General features: G+C 37.6%; 1 protein-coding gene across 1 annotated transcript in view; it reads left to right on the top strand.

Annotated features, from left to right (window-relative positions):
* Positions 1 to 495: 495 nt before the first annotated feature.
* Positions 496 to 6000, top strand: part of LOC114243533 (uncharacterized) — a 157759-nt gene continuing 152254 nt past the window's right edge. Inside the window, exon 1 of the mRNA XM_028175092.2 lies at positions 496 to 681. The gene's annotated coding sequence lies outside the window, so the exon portion shown is untranslated. The remainder of the gene's footprint in view (positions 682 to 6000) is intronic.

The raw sequence follows: 6000 nt of genomic DNA, 5'->3' as shown, positions 1-6000 counted from the left end.
TGAAGTAGTCCACCCATCTAAGCAAAAAAAAATTGTTTTTACGCTACTTATTCACAATTAAATAATGTATTTTCGTCAATTTAATATTTTATAGTTGGATCCAAACATTACATTTGTAGAATGATTACAATATTATTACAATATGTATTATTATTACTCACTCAGATGAAATTCTAGAAAGTATATTCTCTAGAACTCCGATGAAAAAAACAATCAACTTACAATGTATAATCAACTTTGCGTTGTTCACGATGTCCACATTTTCCATCCATCCATACTTCTTCCAAAACTTACAGGACTATCTTGAGTTAGACTGCTAAATGTCTAACTAATTAAATATCAGTTCGGGACCAAAATTAAGTTATATCGAAAAAAATCTCAAATTAGTGTTCCCGCCGAAATGAAAAGTGTCATTTTCTCATGCCGTGAAAATACGCTTCATGACGAAGGCATTACGTTTGTACAGCCACGTCGTGAAGCCGGCCGGCTTACCGACCAAATGCCGCCAGTCGTGCACAAGACTCCGACGCGTGAACGCGCACAGAATCCCGAACTTATCGCGATACGTTAGAAACAAATAATCAAATTTCGAACGATTTTCTTTTTCATGAAAACATTCGTGTTAATTCACTCTAGTGCTGTTACGTGAGTTGTTACAGTTTTTCTCTCCAGTTAACTCAGGTGAGCTTTTCGAAATTTGTAATAACTTTCTCATATATCATTTGCGTAGCCAAAATATTATTTACAGATTTTGAAAAAAAAACAAAATTAAATTTTTCATAATTTTAACACCTTTTTTAAAATAGCGTAACCGTAGCGTAAAGAAACAGTCTAAGATTAAAAATCCTAGCGATATGGAACAATTTGCGATAACATAAATTTTATAGAAAATAAGATACAGAAACATTTTTCAACAATCATTCAAGCAGCTCAAATCTACAATTTTTGGTAAATTAAAAAAAAGTTTAATAAAAAAGTTATCAAATTGGTGGCACAGAACATGGAAAAGCAATGCCGGTGTGTCCTTCGAAAATTATTTATTTAAAAATGGAATTTTCCTAATTTTTAATCATCTGTTAAATACATATACTTAATTTTATATAGCATATAGTTAATTTTTAAAATTGTCGTCTACATTTTCCTAAATAAACATACGAATATTTTACTCGTTGACAATCTAACGGACATCGCACGAGTTATTCAAACACCTGCGATGCCTCCAATGAACACTACTCTATCTCCAAATTCGTAGGTTTACAGGAGGAGAGTTTAAACGAAAAAAGTTGATAAATATATCTGCAATAATAAAGATTTTATAGTTTTTTCTTGTGTAACTAGCTGATTTACTCTTGCTTCGAACCCCATCAATAATGAATTTGTAATACTTTTAAAATAGTGAAGCGATTTGCGTGAAAAACGAAAATTTCAAAATTTTGAGTTAGAGTAGTGTTCATTGGAGGCATCGTGTTGAAAGTTACGTTGACGTTACGAAATTCAATTAAGTACACAGAAGAAGATTTTTATCGATATTCTTATTACTTTCTCTTATTACTGGTGGTAGGGCGTCTTGTGAGTCCGCACGGGTAGGCACCACCACCCCGCCTATTTCAGCCGTGAAGCAGTAACGCGTTTCGGTTTGAAGGGCGGGCAGCCGTTGTAACTATACTGATACTTTAGAACTCACATCTTAAGGTGGGTGGCGGCATTTACGTTATAGATGTCTATGGGCTCCGGTAAGCACTCAACACCAGGTGGACTGTGAACTCGTCGACCTATCTATGGAATTAAAATAAAACCTTGTGTAAATAATTCTCCGGCAATTGTGAATACCCGTGTCAAAAAATTCACACTTCACAACAGTTTCCTAATACATCAAATTCATATACGTACATACTAGATTTGTATATCAATAAGATTTTCAATTCACTTCACATATTTTGATCTTTTAAATAACTTTTGTATACGTTTCTTCATACTCTCGGCCCACCAGATATTAAGTGATTAAAGGCGCCCATAGACATCGCAACGTGAATACCGCCACCCCGGCTTGAGGCTTGAGGTTTATTGCCTCAATTGTATTGTATTACACGATGTTCTTCCTTCGTCATCGACATCATTCGAGAATCTCTGTTATCTACGTATTTCATTAGAAGAACCTGGTATCTGGCTACAGGATTCGAATTCCGGCGTCATCACATCACTAGATATGGCTACACTAAGCCTTATAGATTAGGCAGCGGCGACGTCAATTTAAGTATGTATTCCATTTAATATTTGCAACCAGACAACAACCGAATTGCGATATCCAAAAGTATAATATAATTCGACAATACGACGCAAACAGTTTTAATTGATGGGTCTCTGTACATTATAGCTTTATTATTTAAATCAAATCGAATTTCGATTCAACACTTGGTGACATTTTACCCAATAAACACTCCTGTTTTGCATATCGAAAACTACAATTTAAAAACGCATTTTGATTTAACGTTTTTTTTTTTTAATTTAACTGGTTTATTTCATTGCCAGACCTCTAGACAATGTTACTTCGTTCTGTGTGAAATGAAACGCAAAATTCTAGAAACAGTATTTATAGAAAATTTAACGACAATTAACACAATATATCAATATTTACGATAAACACCTTAGTCGTCCGTGACCACGAAAAGTATACAGTTTTCAAAATGTCTGAAATACTTTAACCTCAATAAAACTCAATGAAACTCTTAAAAGTTGTTTTAATTATTTCTACGATTCCTAAAAACCAGAGAAATTACTTTCAAACTCGCTTTCGCATCTCGAAAATTAATCGGATGCATTAAATTGTTTTCATTGAAAGCAAATTGTAAATTAAACGTAAAGTTAATAAAAAAAATCCGAATCTATTTTATAAATCAATTCACTGCTGTAACCGTTTCCCAAATTGGTTTTATAATAATAAATTGTTTGCAAAATTAATGTTGGCTCAATGTTGTTCGCCATTTGTGTATTCTTGTCTTTTTTTTAACTTCCTTCACAAAACCCGTTTGTAGTACATCTCGGAAGATTCCTAAAATGCCGCTGTTCATACTTTACATTTCGGCTTGAAGAATTCTCGTCTAAATTAAATAATATCATTGTTATCAACGTTTTATTACTCCCGTATTTAAGTTACGAGAAGTAATAAAGATTATATTATAATATGGTGCATTACATATTAGTTTTGTATTAAAATATTAGTCTACCCGTTTAATTAGATTCACGCACGGAATTACCACTCAGCCTATTTTTACCGCGAAACAGTAATGCCTCATTTTGGGAGGCAGTTGTTGTTATCTACGATTAAGACTTAAGCTTATCTCTCGGTTTGAAGGGCGGGGCAGCCGTTGTAACTACACTGAGAACTTAGAACTCATATCTCAAGGTGGGTGGCGAATTTACGTTGTAGATGTCTATGTGCTCCAGTGACCACTTAACACCAGGTGGGCTCTGAGCTTGTACACCCATCTAAGCAATAAAAAAATAAAAAATGAAAAAGTGGGAGGCAGAATTCACATTGTGACTTCTAAAGGCTCCGAATTAATTCTGAATTCGTTCATTTGTTTAAGCAACAAAATAATTAAAATCATGAGCTTCATATCACGTGTATTTGAGTTTCAGTTAAACTTCTTTTTTTTTTATTGCCCTTGTAGGCAGACGAGCGTACGGCCCACCTGATGGTGAGTGGTTACCGTCGCCCATGGACTTCAGCAATGCCAGGGGCAGAGCCAAGCCCCTGCCTACCGAATAAAACCTAAACTAAAATGAAGTCGTATTTACGTACTCGAAGTCAAACCAGAGTTCGGAAAAGATCGTCTTGTTACGAACGAACGCAGCCTGCACTGTCACTAAACGTGTTTTTCAAAGAATTGTCGTGTGTGTCAAATTCATTATTGTTTTGCAAATCCACGCCTTGTTTGTGTTGTATGTGAATTCCAGTACGGTTCTTAGAAATTTGAACAACTCAGTCGCTTAACAACCGGCCGATATTAGTCGGAGAAGCGTTTTAAATATATGTCGGGGGAGATACAGATGGAACGTTTTTAAAAAGTGTGACGTCAGCATTGCTGACGTCACGGTTATTGCTTTGTTGACGATAACTCATGTTTGGGTTTCCGAAACAAAACTTCACGAGAACTTCACAAGAACTTCGTATATTGCACGAGAAGCATAACAACGTTACAGAGATATCCGTACAGTACAACGGCTCGGACACGAATCAATCAGTGCTAGACAGCACGGCCGTATTTATGGGGCTTCGTACCCGTGAGCGTGTTGACACGTTTTAAACACGTGAGCGTGTTTACACGTTTTTCAAACACGTGAGCGGGTTTACACGTTTTTCAAACACGTTTTAAAGTATTGAAATTACAATAAAAGGAACTGTTTAACATTAATTTCTTATCACAGAGTAATTAGTTGATGATCAGTAGGTAAATAGTCATATTTGCGCCGACACGGCCATACTGACAGGCGGTGCGCGCTCTGCACCAGCCGCCCATGTATGGTGTATCACCAGAGAGTTCTTGGAGTCCATCTGAAACAATGGAATGTCTGTTTCTGAGATTGGTATCTGTGTACCTTTTTATGTTACTTTGAAAGTAACTTATTTTGTGTAGTTTTATATTGTGACGTACACTGTGGTACTATGTAGTGGACGTACACTGTGGTACTATGTAGTGGACGTACACTGTGGTACTATGTAGTGGACGTACACTGTGGTACTATGTAGTGGACGTACACTGTGGTACTTATGTAGTGGACGTACACTGTGGTACTTATGTAGTGGACGTACACTGTGGTACTTATGTAGTGGACGTACACTGTGGTACTTATGTAGTGGACGTACACTGTGGTACTTATGTAGTGGACGTACACTGTGGTACTTATGCAGTGGGCGTACACTGTGGTACTTATGTAGTGGGCGTACACTGTGGTACTTATGTAGTACAGAATAAAGATTGAGAAGCTTTATACAAAATTGTTATAAGTATAGGAATGCTGTACATGGGAGGTGAGCGATGATATTGAAGTGCTTGTAATGCTCCACGCTTACTCGCACGATTTATGTACTCGTAGATATATCGATACAAATGCTCCACGCATAATTGCACGATTTGATTTCTCGTAGATAGGATTGATGCTGTGGCGCTGAGCGGTCTCGAACGCCGTGGTCCACAGGGGCTCTAATGGAAGTGGGAACTAGGACGATGCTGGGGCCTAGGCCTAAGTCGGTCAAAGTTAGTCAGTCATAGTCAATCATTTTGACCGTGGTCCCCAGAGGCTCTGAAAAGTAATGTTTTTTTTTTTTTTTTTTTTCTTTCTTGCCTTTTGTTTAGGCTTATGAGGGTTTGATGCTGTGGTGCTGAGCGGTCTCGTACGCCGTGGTCCACAGGGGCTCTAAAGGATTGTGAAGGTCGATGCTGTGGCCTGGGCCTTATATTTATGACCGTGGTCCACAGAGGCTCTGAAAATAAATAGCGTAATGAAGAGCTCACATGGGAATGATGCTGTGGTGCTGAGCGGTCTCGTACGCCGTGGTCCACAGGGGCTCTAAAGGATGTAGGTAGGACGATGCTGTGGCCTAGGCCTTATGTATTATGACCGTGGTCCACAGGGGCTCTGAAATTGGTTCAAGGAAGGAAAATAGGATAGGGGTAATGTACAGGCTTACTTTTAATGATGGTCGACCCGTCAACAAAGACAAAGGCCAACGGCTGGATCTTACTGCTGATGTTGATACTGACTTTCTCATAAATTGGTAAACATTTTAAGTAACTATCAGGATAGCAGTAAGAAATATAAATCGGCGCGCGGCGGGGATGGTTAAGCGGTAGTTTCCGTTATCACTCGTGTTCGATTGAACTCAGTTTAGTCAATAAAACTTTTTGAATAATAATTATTGAAACCCAACATACACAACTTTCACAATGACAGGGTAAACCGACAGTTTCGTGCCACATACCAACAGACTGACTGACT

The sequence above is a fragment of the Bombyx mandarina genome, chromosome 22, assembly GCF_030267445.1.
Source record: "Bombyx mandarina strain Sakado chromosome 22, ASM3026744v2".
Taxonomy (NCBI): domain Eukaryota; kingdom Metazoa; phylum Arthropoda; class Insecta; order Lepidoptera; family Bombycidae; genus Bombyx; species Bombyx mandarina.
This window is presented reverse-complemented; position numbering and strand designations above follow the sequence as displayed.